Consider the following 16,826-nt stretch of genomic DNA (forward strand, 5'->3'; position numbering starts at 1 on the left):
ATCTATTGAAACCATTACACAATAGATACACAATTACAGCATGTTTGGATGAAATTATGACCTTCCACTTATTATCTGTGATTATAATATTTTAATTATTCTGGCATGTTTAAAACTCCACATCAGCATTTATTTTGTCATTCTTTACTTTCCACTTCCTTAGACCACATTTTTGAATGTTTCTAAACCTACTTTACTCACCCAGAAACCCCAAAAGAGTTTCTGCTTTGGAAATGCTCTGACCCAGTTGTCTAGAGTTATAATTTATTTTGTAGCCATGTCACACAAATCCAAAATCAAAATCTATTCATTTTCACCAGATAAATGTGAAAGGACCCATATTATTTTACTTTATGATGTATATTATAATGTTGTTTCCTCATCACAAACATACACAGAGTTGTATATTATTGTTTCATTCACAAATGTTTAACTGTGCATATTTTCCAAGTTTTTCGCTCAAACAGAAAACACTCTGTTCCCACCTTGTGATGTGGTAATACAGGAAGGTAGCTGTTAACTACTGCTTCATGACATCATGAGCATTTTCAGCTTTGGAAATGTAGACAAACTAAAGAGTGTGACTCAAACATGTGTGAATGAAACAAAACACTTTGAGAAGTTTACAACATTATAACAGGGCACACAAACCCTGCATATATGCTCAGTTCTTCTCTTAAATAGAAGACACTCTGTTCCACCTTGTGATGTCATGTGATAATATCTGGGTATGGTTTTGATGAGGTAACATCAGTGTAACATAACTTAAAGCCCACAAGAATCAATTTTGTATAATATAATATCTACCCAGCATGTAATCTATGTACACTTCATTCATAGCGTTATGACTGATTAGTGCAGAGCCAAAATGAGCTTTTTCAGTTCATCTTAGCATGAGGTCCAGACCTGTTGACCCTGTTGCTATTACCAAAGCCACGCACACACTTTACTCTCACTGCTTCCTTTTCCTGTCTGCACAAACTCTTCCGGCCATTGTGCCCTTGACCCAGTCACTGCCCAATGGAAATAATGGTCAGTTTCTATTATTTATTCCAACAAAAGTCAAGTTTCCATTTCTATTGACCACAGGGAAAACCTTGTGGTCATTGTTGTCTTATGTACAGAGTGTAGCACAACTTTCAGGCTCAATTACCAGTAATCTGAGGTCTGACCCTATTGCAAAAATGTAAAAAAATATTTCCAGATATAATATTCTTATCTGACATATTTTAGTTAATTGCATCAGTAGGTTAGTGAAGGAACAAGGGAAATAGGCCTGTCATGTTAATCACTATATTGACTTATTGTTCAATATATAAAATCTGGAACAATATATTTTGAGGTTCAGTATTTATCGTGTGTACATTTTCTTTTAAAAAGTGGGGAGATTTTGGTGTTTTTGTCCCAATATAATAAGATTTGAGCTATAGAGGTTGAAAAAGTGACTTCTGTGGCTAATTATTGGTTGATTCTGTTATGTCTCTGTTGCAGCTTAGTCATTTTAATGATGCTGTCTATTTAACGGTTCACCAGGATTATCACATTTTATTGTGGTTGTGTCAGTGGCATAAAGTAGTTTCAATATAATCGTTTACCACATATATCTCTCTCGCAATATGTCATGCTTTAAAGTTTGTTATTGTGACAGGTCTAATGGGAACTGGGTCAAAGCATGATGGATCTAATCACAGCCAGCTTCCTGGACAACGGCTTGTGAGCGGACAGGAAGTGATTGTGGATATGGCACTTTTGCATTAAATGACCACATACAGAGAGTTAAGGCAGTTCAGGAAGAAGAATGTGATTACAGACTGCATATAAAAAAAATTAGAAAAAATAAACAATATTCACTGTGTAGTCACTGATCCAAACTTGCAATGGTTAGGATTCAATCATCAAACACAGTCACGAATTGAAGTGGTATGCTCAAGGACACAACAATAGAACAAAAGGCAATGGTATTTAACTACACTCTCTGTCGTTTAGTTAATGACTTCTTGATTAAAATGTGCAGTTACTGTCTATTCTTTGAAAACCTTTGTATCTCCATAAGACAGGAAGACATCTGTATATTATGTATTAAAGACTGTTTTCTGATCTGTATTATAATGCTGTTTCCTCATCACAAACATACCTGGAGTATTTCATAGGGTCCTTTTTGCAAACCCAAAACACTCTGCTGCACCTTGTGATGCCATCTGCTCCACTGTGTTTTTAAACTCCACGCACCTTCACTAGAATCATTTAGATAATTTCAGCCTTGGCAATGCCCATCTCTACTGAGCTAAAGGGCTGTTAACTTGCTGTTAGCTTAATTTAACTGTTAACTTGAAAACTACCACTTCATCACATCACGAAGTAGATACATACATAACAATAAAGAATTACTCAAACAAAACACAACTCCACATATGTTTTTGAGAAGGTAACAACATTATAACTGTATCTCTCACATGGTAGAAGTCTGGATTACAGCTGGGAGCCTGTCATTGCTAGCTTCAGGCTAAACCCACAAGGGACAGTGGAGTCGAGGGCCCCTAAAAGGAGGGGGACAGAACAGCAGTCCGGCAGAGACATGTGACACACTGGGCAGAGTGGCAGCATGAATTAGCAGTCAACCTGTCACGCTCTGCTCTAGACAGTCTGTCTTTGTCAGTGATATAAAGACATTTTTAATAGCTACAAAGAATAATATTTTTTATTTACAAACATTATTTATTTACAAAAAAATATATATACATATATAATATATGCAGTTATTTCCATTGATTTCAGATTCTTGATATCGACCATAAATATCTATACAGAGATAGATATAGATAAATATTGAAAATACTTTATGTCACTGACACAAAGCAGGACAATCCCAGTAAACCATTTTTAGACAGTATCATTAAAATGCCTGAGCTGCAACAAATAAATAGCAGCAATAGCCTTAGAGGTTATTTATTTTACCTTCTACAGCTCAAATCGTGTCATAGTAGATAAAAATGGCTAAAACTGCCCCAGTAATGCAAAGAAAATGTACACAGGATAAATATTCAGCTCCAAAATATATTGTTAACGTGATTATATACTAAACGCTAAGTTGATATTGTAATCATCGTGACAGACCTCATTTCAAGGGTGAAAAAAATCAGCTAGTAGTGATATTATCCAAAGTACTATTTCTGTCTTTTTGTATATATTCATAATCTAAAAGCCTTCAGTCACCACAATGCATCCTTTATTTGTTTAAAATTGTATGTAAATGTATGTAAAGTTCAGTGTACAATATAAATGGTAGGTCTGCTAATCAAAAATAATCATGACTAGGTGACAATTAAAATACATGTTAATTGCAGCCATATGACTATTATTATAGAATTAGCAAACAGCATGAAGAATTGGTAAAATAATCTAGCTTTGAACATTCAGAAACTTCAGATAAGTTATGCTCAAAATGTTCAGGTCTTCAAGTGACTTAAGGATAATGTTCACTGTTCATTTTTCAGATCTATTTTAACGTGACCACAACTGACCGATGAACAAGTCTGCCCTGAGCTTCAAAGAGCACATTTTATCTTCATCATCATGTTTGCGTTTCAACAGTGGTATTTCCTCTGTTCCGACGACAGCAGTCACAGCACTACACACAAAGCTAAGAACAAAAAACTGTCAGTGGCATAAACAGGAATATAATAAGCTGCGAATGTGAAATCTAGACTTTATGAGTGTGAGTAAATAGTGAGCAGGAGCAGAGCTGAGTAAACACAGGAGAGCTGGCAGTCGCGTAGGTGGTTAGCAGAGGGAGAAAGGGAGAGAGGGAGGGGTATGAGGAGGGGGGCAGATTTAAGAGAACGACCATCTGTCACTGTAGAGGCATTCCTTTACCTGGAGCTGCTGATGACTTATTACACAGACATTCAATAGATCAAAATGTAATAATTAAGTGAAAGTGTTAAAAATCACTAAGGATGCACAGATATGGCACTGCTATCGGATATGCATGAACATTTTGATCAACTGGCTATCAGTCCCAAGATATCGGTTCAGTCGGTTCCATTTTAGTCTATAAACTAGTGTAATAAGACAATTTTCTGACCAGTGCTGGTCCAAAATGTGTCACAATATTAAACGTGTATTTTCCAAAGTTGTTCTGTAGTTACTTTAAAAGACAAATAACAATAACAAAACACAACTGTTTACCTTATTCTGTTTCTGTTTAAAGAAAATAAATAATATTTTCAGTGTTGCCTTAGTATAGGTTGGTGTCGAAATAGCTATACACAACATGTCCTCTCAGGACTAAAGACTGAACTAATATCAGTACATATATTGGACAATGCAACTTATCCAAACTCTTTAACTGTAAAGAGTCTGTAAAATTAGGCCCTCACAATAATTACTACATTGACTTTTTAATATATGACAGATAAAACAATATTTTCTAGGGTCCATTTTTATCTTTGCACTACTGGGACATTTCTGGTTAATTTTGGCTATAAGATGAGATTTGAGCTGTAGAATGTTGAACTTCTGTGACTCATTACAGATGCAAACTAAGTACTAAGCGTTTCATTCTGCTGTTTTTTTATTGCAGCTCATGATTTTTTACAGTATTGTACATTTATTTTTTGTGGTTAAATCTGTTCTTGGGTTACTGTGTCAGTGGCATAAATTAGTTTCAATATTATCATTTATCATCTATATTTATTTCTAAATTTGTTATCATGACAGGCCTATGTAAAATAGTACATTTCAAAAGTCATATTATATTTCTAATATGTGTCCAATCTATTCTGTCACAGTTATTAGTTAAGAGACAAGACAATATTTCCCCACACCTTTCTTTAGTCTAGTGGTTCCCGGCTCTTAAGAAGCTGACTAATTTACAAATATTAATATTAGTGGTGGAGGGCATTGTTTTTTTCTTTGTACAAACTGAACACGTCTGCCAAACGCACAGCAGTCTTGCATAATAAAATGTTCAATCTTGCGATATGTAAATGTGAGATGGCCATGTGCTCCCCCTGCAGCGCTGTGCATGGCTTATGACAGCATAAATAATCTATGTGGGCATTATCAAAACGTGAATAAAACAGCACTTGTAGTCCTGGACAGATTGTACTGGTAATGAGCCAACATGTGTGAGTCTACAGGTTTAGATTCAGGTTTAAGTTGTAAGAATAACACAATTTAAGCCATTGTTTTCTGTACTGTACTGCTGGCCTTGTGTAGTGGAGCAGAAGAGTCTCAGCATTGCCTCCAAGCCTGGCATCAGACACACAGTCACACACAAGCGTTAAAGAAGATGAATATTTCTGCAATAAATGCTTTTTACTGTGCAGTGCAAATGGATTCTTCTGAAAGCCTTTTTCGTCAAGACAAGATGCAAGGCTGGTAGGATGCAGACTTTCTAAAACAGAAAAACCCTCTTACTGTAGTTGTCCAGTAAACTAGGTCACACTTCAGTTAAGTATGCAAGAATAACTGTGAGGAGGGTACATATATGTTTGGACCAAAACACTTGTCCTGAGAGAAACCCAAGGAACTAAATCGTTGAGAAGTCCTTGAGTTATGTTATAAGTATTGATCTGTGTTGGGGTTAAGATTCTATGTGCAAAGGCATATTTTCATAAGTGAAAAATGTGCCTGCAGTGTGGAGCTTTTAATTGTAGAATACTTCCATGTGTACTGACTCACCAACCTATTTCTGAAAATATTATTTTTCTTAGAATAGTTGTGATAACAGTTACCATAGTCTGTTGTATTATTTTTCCATGATGGAGCAGCCCTATAGCCTGAAGTGTTCCACAGAATGACATTAAGTGTATGTAACTCCTTAAAACATGTGACATGACCAGCCCAAGTTCTTTGTTGAGACACAGTGGGAACAATTAAAACACCTGTAATAAATGCAAGACAGATGAGTTTGATCCCATACTGCAAAACTGAAAAGTAATAACATCTCCATGGAGACAATCAAGCGAAGGACATCCCAACAGAAACCCATATTTAATCTAGGACTAAGGGCCAGTTTACACAAGAAAAAACGCAAAACTCTGGTCAGACCGTCTCATGTCATGTACATGTCTACGTCACATACATCACCCGCCTAGCGTCAACACCTAGTCACCTAGTCGTCCACACACTTTTGCATCACCGTATGCACGCAGATTTCCTCCCAAAAACGCTCTACTGAATGCGGAATAAAAAGTGAAGACGTGGCGCCATTTTTGCGTATTCTGTTCTGACGGTCATCATATAAACGTAGCCTAAAGCACATTGTAATTTTCTTAAGAATTTATCAGCGTTACATATTATACAAACATACATGTGCAGAATCAACACCAATTAAGTGTTTCCACAAAGTAAAATTAATATTTGACATCAACATGGAGAAAATGGAGAAAATAACAATACTTGTGAAAATGTTTTGAAAGCATAATAACAGTACAGACTGTTAAACTAAAGATCCATTGTTCATGTTTTGAGTGCACTGGTTTTGGTGAATGGAGGGAAGTGAGCATGTTGAGGGCGTAAGGCGTGTGTTATATGGGATATTTTTGAGTAACAATTCCAACTGTACTAGTTCCTCATCATGATATGGTCATGTCAATAATTGGCACAAAAAAAAATCATTCTATTTGCAAGAAGAGTTTGTTGATAACTGTAATTAATAATGTCACAGTATAATACACAATATATTTAGGCGCAACATTTTGTCATTTCAGTTCTATAAGCTATACCAAAAACCTAGATTTAAAGTGCATTTTATCTGTCTGTTTATATATCATGCAACTTGATGTTTGATTTCATAAGCTGGTCACATGAAAATCTGAAAATGTGAGTGAAATAAATGAAGGATTTGACTGTTGTTTAACATGTTGTCAATAATAAATTATCATAAAACTGTAATTAAACTCCCAGTAATAATAAACAATAAAAGTATATTTTGTGACACATGAGAAAAATGACTATATAGCCTGTGAAGTATAATTGTCAGAGATTTATCTTAGTCAGTGCTGCAGTACTGCACAAATTAATGCATGCTTTCTATAAGGGAGGAGACAGTCTTTTGAGGGAATCAGAGAATGCGCTTGTGTGCGAAATTACATCATCTCCCTTTTGATGGCCAAAATGGGTCTCGACAAAGCCTCTTTATGACCATCCCGGGTCTGTACGGTGGCATCTTTCAGAGGCACTAATGGCGTTAATTCAGAGCTATCAACACATAGCTTTTGTACTGGAATTAAAGCTGACCAGCAAACATGGCTGACATTTCTATCACAAACACATGAACACAAGTCACAAGACTTCATGCAATTTTCCACCTGTTCTAGGCCAATTAGAAAGGTAAAGGAGAAAAGCCACATTCGTATTCAAGGGCTAGCTCGTGTTACCTGTCAGTGAACATATGCTTTCTCAGAATAGGCCATGGGGTGCTCTTGTAGTGATAGTGTACTGAATTTAAAATAGGAAGAATAATTATTTCTACATGAACTACAAATTGGTCCATATATACAAATAGGAACTGTGCAATTGTGGTCTCTAAATTAACTACAAAATAGATGGTAAACATACACAAATACTGGCATAGCTCAGATTGTGAAGTCAGTAGGATTATTAAATAAGACATAGTCTGCTCATGTCTGCTATATAATTATAATATATAACACCCGTGGATTATTATTTTGTAATGTGCACATTTTAAATTGCAATATTCATCTAAAACAACTGCATTAGTGCCCAGGGGAGCTGACATCACCATAAATGTCATCACAAAAAAGAGCCATAAAGTTGTTGGCACCTCTGATGGATATTTGCACATCATGCATCATGTTTTTTTTTTTTTTTGTACAAAAATGGCTACGTATGCTGTGGGCGTCTGCCGTAGTGAAAACGAGTGTTGGTCAGAAATAAGATGTCTTGAAAGTAACTGCTCAAACATGCACAAATCACTCCAGATATATCTGGAAGAGGGGAAATGAGAAGGGGGAACAACTACAACATGGTTAAAAGCTCTTAAAAGTCGATTTTGCATAATAGATCTGCTTTAACAGGCTTTAGGCAAACAGAAAAAGAAACAACACAAAACAATAACGTCAAAGAATACTTGGGATGAGGAATGTTGGCATGTGCTACTCTTTGATAAATGATTTATAGAGCTTGATGCTTAAACTTTTCCTACAGGCAGAAATTTTGCAATTACACTGAATGTGAAATGAAAGTGTCAGGAAGAAATATGAAATTGTTCTTTAATGGAGCGGTACATAGGCCTTTCCCTCTGTTATATGCAGCACTCTATTATGATATGCTGAAAACAATCTTGAACCATGCTGTCCTAGACCTAAATAGGACAGTGAGTTGGGAATCGAGAAATGGGTCAAGAATAAGGGAGGGTTATTGGAGCTGCTTCAACCTGGCATGTTTAGACATGACACACACTGTCCTGTAACAAGCCGCTAGAACTAGCATCAGATCTCACCGCTAACATCGGACAAATGATTTCCACGTCATGTAGCCATGACATGCTGTTGTCTCTGCTCCATAACACGTTTCTGTGAGCCATAGCATATGCATGAGTGCACATACTCCAGTATAGTCTTAATGCACAGAGGGGATTGGTCTAACTGACGGTCACATGACACACATCTTACCCACAGGCAGAAGCAGAGCAGCGGCAGCAGCGGCAGCAGCAGCAACCTTGGACCAAGAGATGCTGACGCAGCACACCTGATCACCAACCCCCACTACTTTATATTTCCAATATCTATCAGAGATAAAACACTCCTTAAACTCACGGAAATGCAAGGAGGTGGTCCTAGCAATGTGAGTAGAATACATGACCTAAGTTATTGAAGTTACTACACTTACACTGGTCTCCTAGTATTTCTAATCTCAATGCAAGATGGTCCCAGGTTCAACTCCCAGACAACTAGTGCTATGTGAAGATCGCATGTTCTCTCTGTGTCAGGGTGGGTTTTCTTATGAGCCTTATTTACCCATCAACCTAAAATGTGTACAATAGGTAATCCATAAAAAGGGCACTTCTGGTCACAAGCGTAGCTCAAGATCAGAGAAGGTTACACAGATACTGCAGTCACAGTGAGTACTTCTAAGAGGCTGGGTCAAACCAAGCAGAAGTTCCTTAAGATGACAATACAATTGTTAGTCACACCCACAAGAATGCAAAATGATTATTAGACTGGCTTGTTTTTTACTCCCCTGTATTCAGAAGAATTGACACTGTTGTAGGCATAATGCCCAAGCACATTTTTGATCTGTAATAGCAACGCCTTTGTAAAGTTGTTGACTACTCTCATTAGGAATTGTCAAAACCATGTTCCAAGAATAGTTAAGATTAAGTTAAGATGGGCAGGGTTAAAACCAATTATATTACAGATGACTAAAGAAACCACCCAAAGCACCCATGAGCTGTTGATGTAAGTTAACATGTTGGTCATAGATCAGTGTCAGTAATGTCTGGCTTGGTACTGAAGTCAAGACTTCAGATCAGTTGGAGGTACTGCAAGATATGAATCTGCTCTAGTGCTATACAAATTATCTCTAATAGAAATACGGCATTTCTCATTATAGCTTAAAAGAGAAAATCAGACTCAGCAGGCTGCTCAGCTGGTCACTGACAGCCTCATGAAAAGCACTAATGGCTACTGTCTTAAAGAGTATTGAGCTTTATCAGATCCACAGATATGCAGACTGGCCCATTCTCTCACATAAGGCCCTCCTCTTGCCCACTCCAGCCTCACACCCACATGGCCCTGGTAATGAGTCACTGTACCTTGGATTAAAAAGACGAGAGTAGAAGAGTTACAGTGATAGGACAAACTGAGCCTGCAAGGTGTGTCCACACATAACACAGCCATATGTGCCACTTAACCAACGGTCCAGACCAATATGTCCAACTGTCAGCTCAGAGGTGAAGACTGAGGGGTGGACTACCAGGGTCCAAAAGCACTCACTCACCTAAGGCAGGCTGTGATCAGGAATGCAATAGACTGACAAAAAAATCATTAAGTGTAAATGTAACCCAACGTGTAGCCTAAAGTTTGGAACATGATTTACAGCCCAATCTAATGAAAAGCAGCAGATGGGGTTTAAATGCCAATACGACCTTCAGAAATTCACTGAATCGATAACCCACGCCTTAAGGTGCTTCCCTCCTTCTAACAGCTGACTGTACTGCGTAATAAAAACAGTGCGCCGATCCCCTTTTTTCTCACGTCGCAGCCCACACCGCATCTCTGTGCATCACTTCCAACTGGCAGGTTTGATGACAGGGGCTAAATCCAGTCACTAATCAGTCCCATATCTTCACTGCAGCGCGGTTTAAGGGACACTGGGGTGTGAATGGTGCATTTGTGTCGGCGTGTTCATGCTATATTTAATGTATAGTCGTGGGCAGGTACTAGAGCAATGCGCCCACACGCTGCTGCTGCGGTAGCCTGTTCCAATGGACATTACGCATAGAGCCACTGATGGCTCTGGATCAGCCTTATCTTTTGTTCCCCACTTCACTTACATGCCAGAGGTAACTGGCTGATAACGCACAATAAAAGAGGGGCTCTTAATTCACATTTTACCAAAAGCGCATAAAAGCACTCTCTAATTGCTTTCACCTCACCGGTGAGACGGCGCGTGCGAAGTGTCGACTTACCTTCCCACCGTTTGGTTGGCGAGCTGTCGCATCCGATTGAATTGCTTCTTCATCTTGAATATTCTTGCGTTAGCACCTACTGTAAGGATGAATATTCTGCATATTTCCTCTCAAAATAACGGTCTGTGCTCCAGGGCGGTGTGACACAAAATCCTGTCTTCCATGTTGCCTCTTTCCTCATCTCGTTTAGTGGTTACATTTTTCCTCCAGAATCCTGATCTATCATCCCTATATTAGCCCCATTGCCGTGCTCTGCGTAGGGATGCTGAACCGTTTCGCTACGAACACAGGCACCACCGAGCAGCGGCTGCGATAAGGGGCGGCTGCGCAGCAAGGAACTCTGGGAAATGTAGGAACAGCAAAGATACATTTAATCTGCGTATTCCTACTTCTTAATCATTGGTCAATAAAACCATTGTATATGTGGTTGAAATTATATTTGGAAATGCATTTTTCTTATTATATTTATTTATAAAAAATTTTTTTTTATTATTATTTTTATTTTATTGTATGGTTTACCAGTGTCAGTGTATGTAGGCGCAGGCAATATTCTGGGCCAGACTATTGTTCTAGTTTGAACAATTAATAGCCTACTTTGTAACAGAAAAATAATCAATAATAGCAACAATAATATACATTTTTATCTGCGCTTTTTCATTCTTTTTTGATTGGCACGAATTGATATACGGCCATAACTGGGCTACACCATTTAGGCCTATATTAGCTATTATGCTACTTAGCACCATATGGCATTTATTAAAGCCATGCATTGTTTTTCAAATTATGAAAATTGTCTTTGGCCATTTTCAGTTGTGATTGCAAGTGTAAAGGCGAAACATGACCACCAGGAGTCAGCCTTTATCCGTTGTGTGTTATCTAGCCTATGTATTTTTTGTTATGGCAAGTTCTTCAGGCTCTAAATAGCCTCTATAGTCTGGGCCGAACTACAGAAACAAAGAAAGCCAAGCATATTTATCAAATACATGTTACTTGTGTTAGTATTTTGTGTTAATTTATGCCTAGTATAATTTAAAGGTGCACTATGTAACGTTTAGACTCTAAACGTACGGACCCTCTAAACTTTAGAGGGTCCGTCCATCTCCATGGCAACAAGCAGGTGACGCCATTAGGCCAAATTACAGGTGAGATCTGTGATCCATTTCACAGTAACAATGCATTTTTTCTTTCTTTTTTTTTTTTCTTTCAGAGCTCTGAATACGCCATGATTAAATGTAAGCTGGAAACATTTAATGCCATAGTGAAGAACGACCACCAGAAATTTACATAGTGTTCCTTTAATTAAACAGTGTAATTTAAATAACTGTTTTTAATTGAGCGTTTATGCGTGACATGCATTTCTCTTAAAGGAAAATTGCTTTAGCATAGTTACTTCACTAGGTGGCAGTTGCTGCTCTGATTCTGCAAGATTCTGCACAGCTCTAGCCCCAACTAATCCAAATTGTTTGAAGGTGAAACAAAAACATTAGGGACACAGTACTAAAAATTATCACAGACGTGCACCATTTGACTCCAAAAGTTGACACATTTTTACTACCATAAGGTTGTATCACTGAGAGAACACAATTTATTATGGATAAGAAACCTGTGAAGTCAATGATGCTGTCAGTCAATGATGTTGGCCAAAGACTGTCTTTTCCTTTGTTTAGACAAAAAATAAGACCCAAAATTTAGTGCACAATATGGATAAGCCTTGTGACAATGGCTGCTTGAAGATGAGACACATACGTTCTTATCAGATGCCTCTTTGCTCAGACTCTGAACGCTTTAACAGGTGGGTCACACCAGTGTGCCGTGGGCTCCAGGCTTCAGGCAGTAAATGATATAGAGAAATGGCTCTTGTCTGGCCTCATTAATCTCCTTTGCTGCAAACTGAGAGGGGCGGACCATGCCTCAGCCTTGATCTCCACCTTTTGACCTTGTTTGATCATTTGTTTTCATTAGTCCCCCACTCAGCCCAGCCCAGACTGCCAAAGCTGCATGTGGATCTCCAGGGGTCTTTCCTTGCTTCAGACCCTACCCCCAAAAACGTATGGTACATGTAGTCTCTGGACAGTCCTAAATCAAGCATGAATGATTTCTTACATCCGGACCCAAATCCCATACTTTCTCCCATCTATATTCTCACCATGACCAGAAGAGAAAACTAAAGCAAGGCTAAATTTCAAGGGGCTTCAACTTAGGAATGCTGTAAAAAATATAGTGTATCCAAAAATGCATGATAATTTTTCATCCAATCTCCCGCTGTTTCCTGTCACTAACTCTATTGCCTCGGTATCTGGGGACTAATTGGCTCCCGGTTTTGGTAATGAGGCCTTCGGTCAGGTCATAACCCCTCCACCTGATGACCCAGAGTGCTACTGATATGTGGGACTCGCGCTCCAAGAAAACCCTCTGTTCAGTACTGGTAATATTTCTAAAGGGTCAAAACAATTACAAAATGGCTTGAGTAGAGGTCTTGGCGCATAAATTATTGGGTGCATGGAGACCTGTGCACCATCCCCTGGCTTTCTTACAAGGCAATATAGTTTGATTCATTGAAATAAATGCGTTTGCTTTGAGATGATGCACTGGTTAAGCAAATTTGAAAGGTTAGAGGATAATGTATTGCTCTAAACAGGCTTTGCATATGTCGACCTATTTGAGATTGAGACCTAGGGTGCATTCACACTATTTGGTTTTAGATAGAGTTTGCCCATATTAGTTTAGTCTTGATGTGGACTTGGTTTGGTTCTGTTCTAGTTATTGTTTAGTCCTGAGAATAGTTTCAGATTTAGTCCTGGTTTTAGTCTCAGTTTTGCTGTGGTGAATGTGCAATGTGTGAACGCACCCTTAGTTCTCAAATGCTGTATGACTCAAAGAATGTTTTTGCTGTTTTCCTGTTAATATTTGTGGAAGTCATTTTAAACTCACATTAAAATAGATTTTCCAGATTTTCTTGTCTTTTTTAAGTTAGTGTATGTTTAGGCTTAAGGCATATGACACCACACAATTATAAAGATCTGCCAATCAAATAATGATGGATGGGATTGTTCCCCTTTGGTGTTTCCATAAAGAAATGTTGATAAATTAAATGTACACAGCAAAAACAAACAGGAGATAGACATGTCATTGACTTGCCTTTTGAAGAGTGGGTGTGGACTCTCTGAGCTCTGTGTTCTTTCAGGTGAGGCTTAGAAGTAACAGCAGACTGTGCAGGGCATCTTTAAAAGGTTATCTAAGGCCATAAGAGCCACAGCCAGGTTTGCGCCAGAGCTAATAAAACACTGGTCCTTCTAAAACGACACCAAAATACAGGGCTGTTTCAAATGCACAGCTAAATAATGGTGATCAAACACAAATGCACAAACTATGGTCAGGCTCACAGTTCATGTTCTGTGTGCAATAAACTGGTGTTGAGCTGTAGATATAACTGTAAAAGTTGTCCCATGGCAACTAACTACAAGGTTGTGGGTTAAATTCTCATGCAAAGCAATCTTAATCAGGTTGTTCTTGCACTTGCGGTGTTTCTTGGTCTATATATAACATCTCAACGGAAACAAGGGGGTGGCAGAAGTTACAGAGTGCACCTTTACTTTGGCATACATAAAAAATTGTCCACTGCTGTTATCTTTGTACCAATAATTTGAACAACCATCCATTGTTCGAGTTGTATGTTATGGATGCGTAGTGATTGGGCTCTGTTGCCTTCATGCTCATTACTTGTTCAACATGATTTTTTTTTTTTCATAAGGAGACAATAAAGGCAACCTCTATGACAGGTCCCAACAACCAATAATTCAGAATAAGCAACAACAAAAAATCACTAACATTTTTTAAAAACACAGACCAAACGTAACCCTACTTGACCCCAGCTATAATTGTTCTGAAGCAACATCAAAAGCCACAACAGTGTCATTCTTTACAGTAAGAGCACAATACAGTGACATGTACAGTGCTGTCTGTGTAAGTGTTGCCATACTTGATGCTTGTGGCCCTCTCCTCAGTGCCACCTCTTCATAAAGCGGTCTGCTGTGAGTGTTTGCCCAGGTGTGGCTGTGTTGCAGCTGCACTCATGTTGTCATTACTCTGTTTTGTTCTGACACTGTACATGCACACACACGCTAGCACACCTAAAGCTCCAGCTTTACTCACACAGAGCTCCAAAGACGGGTCTGCTTGTGTTTAGGATTGGTTATGTAAGGACACTAAGCTCACAAGATTTTTGGAAAAGGAGAAAGATTAGAAACAAATGCTTTAAAAATATACTGTATATATTTTACTGGATGTGCTATTTTATGAATATGCAATATTCATATCAATCGATTTTAATTCTCAACCAAAGTTTGTTGACCAAGTTGACAACAGCACTGCTCCTGACAGGTTGCCGCAGTGACATTGAAATGTGGGGCAAATGCAGAAGAGAAATTTCTCTGCAGGGACAATGAACTGTACCTTAGCCTTAATACCAAAACATGTTGAGTTTTAGGAATATTTTTCAAGATAGAAAAGTGGTTACAGAAACAAATTTACATCCACATCAAGTAGTTTGTAAGCATGTGGCAGACACAGCATTTTTAATAGAAATGCCTCAAGGAAGCCTTGGCATTTCACGGATCGTCTTGGATCTTATTCAGCTCACAATTTATGACATGAAGCGAGTGACCTGAAGGACAGGCTGGATCCTCCCTTCACTGGCACAGGTTTGGCAAGGACAGATTTATAGGCACATAACCATGAGGAAATGATAATAATACATCTTAATTAAAAAGCTGGATCCTGTTTGAATAGTTTAAAGTTGGGCTACCTGATGTTTAAACTGTGAAAAATGATGTATGTTTAAATCTTTCTAAATAGTCTCTATCTTGAGTCTTACAAATGTCTTGACACATCACTAGTGTTCACATGCAAGAACTATTTGGTCACTAGCACAGCTTTAGCACAGCTTTTTCAGACAGAGAAGTGATGCACAGTGGACCATCATTGAACAGCCAATCATGTAGTGACTCACATGGCTCGTGGCTCAAGTTTGTCATAAATAAAATGTTTTCCAATTAATTGAAGCAGCGTCTACGAGTCTGATTTTTGTTCTGCATAATTTACAAATTTATGAGAACAAATATATGGGTAATGGGTAACGGTAATGGCAATACTTTTTTGCAACATTGTTCTATTAAATATGTTTTATGGTTGATCAGTGGAGCCTCTCAAAGCATCACTGGGCCTTCAGTGGGATTTACCTGGGACAGTAGCAGAACAGGGTTGACATACATATATAAACAAACCTTCACTCTCTCATTCATTTGCTGGTCAGTCAGTGTACTGAAGTGTCCTGACCTGTGTTAACATTTGAATGGAAACTGTCTAGAAAAGTTAATAAATTGTAATGATAATATAATAAAAATAGGGCATACATTTCCCAGACTATGCATTGTGTAATATTTACCCAATGCTAATGAGTGTGATTAGCCTTTAAGAATGACTTCATAATGTGCAATAATATGTTTGCATTGGCCTTTACTTGTTTTCTCAAAGCGTCCTGCGTGCATTCTCACTTGGATCCAGTCGCTGTGGATTTTGGACATAAAGTTGTGTGTTGTAGGTGGGCCCTATAATCATGCTGTTTTTTCCTCCTTGGTGTTGAGGAATGTAGGAAGCAGAGAAGAGAGAGGGGATGAATGACTGAGTGACCTTACACTTCCCTCGTCCCAGAGCTGAACTCCATTAGCGCAGTGCAGTCTGTAATTTAACCGACAACCTCTTATCATGTTTGTGCTGGGTCTTCCTCACCGCATTGACACCGTGCCCAAAACTGCAGAGCTTTGAGATACAGTATGGTAATGATTTGTAACTGAAGAGTAAGATATGTTTTGTTTGGAGTTTTTTCCCCAAGTTTTATAGTTTAGAAAAATGATAAACAAATTGAAATAATCATCCACATTTTAAAATCCCATGAAATGTGTATAACAATTTGGACTCACTTATCTTGTGTGGAGAGCCATTTGAACCAGTAGATTATGACTGGTGACCAAATCAAGTGAACATGCATAAATTCTATTAAAAATTAAAATTGTTTGACATTTATCTATTTAACAATTATTAGTAAAATGATCATAGACTGCATAAAGAAGTGGCGTTCAGCTCCAGTCAAATGAAGTTCACGATGCTA

Source organism: Boleophthalmus pectinirostris, unplaced genomic scaffold (genome assembly GCF_026225935.1).
Source record: "Boleophthalmus pectinirostris isolate CB_2022bp ecotype Guang Dong unplaced genomic scaffold, ASM2622593v1 HiC_scaffold_17, whole genome shotgun sequence".
Classification (NCBI taxonomy): domain Eukaryota; kingdom Metazoa; phylum Chordata; class Actinopteri; order Gobiiformes; family Gobiidae; genus Boleophthalmus; species Boleophthalmus pectinirostris.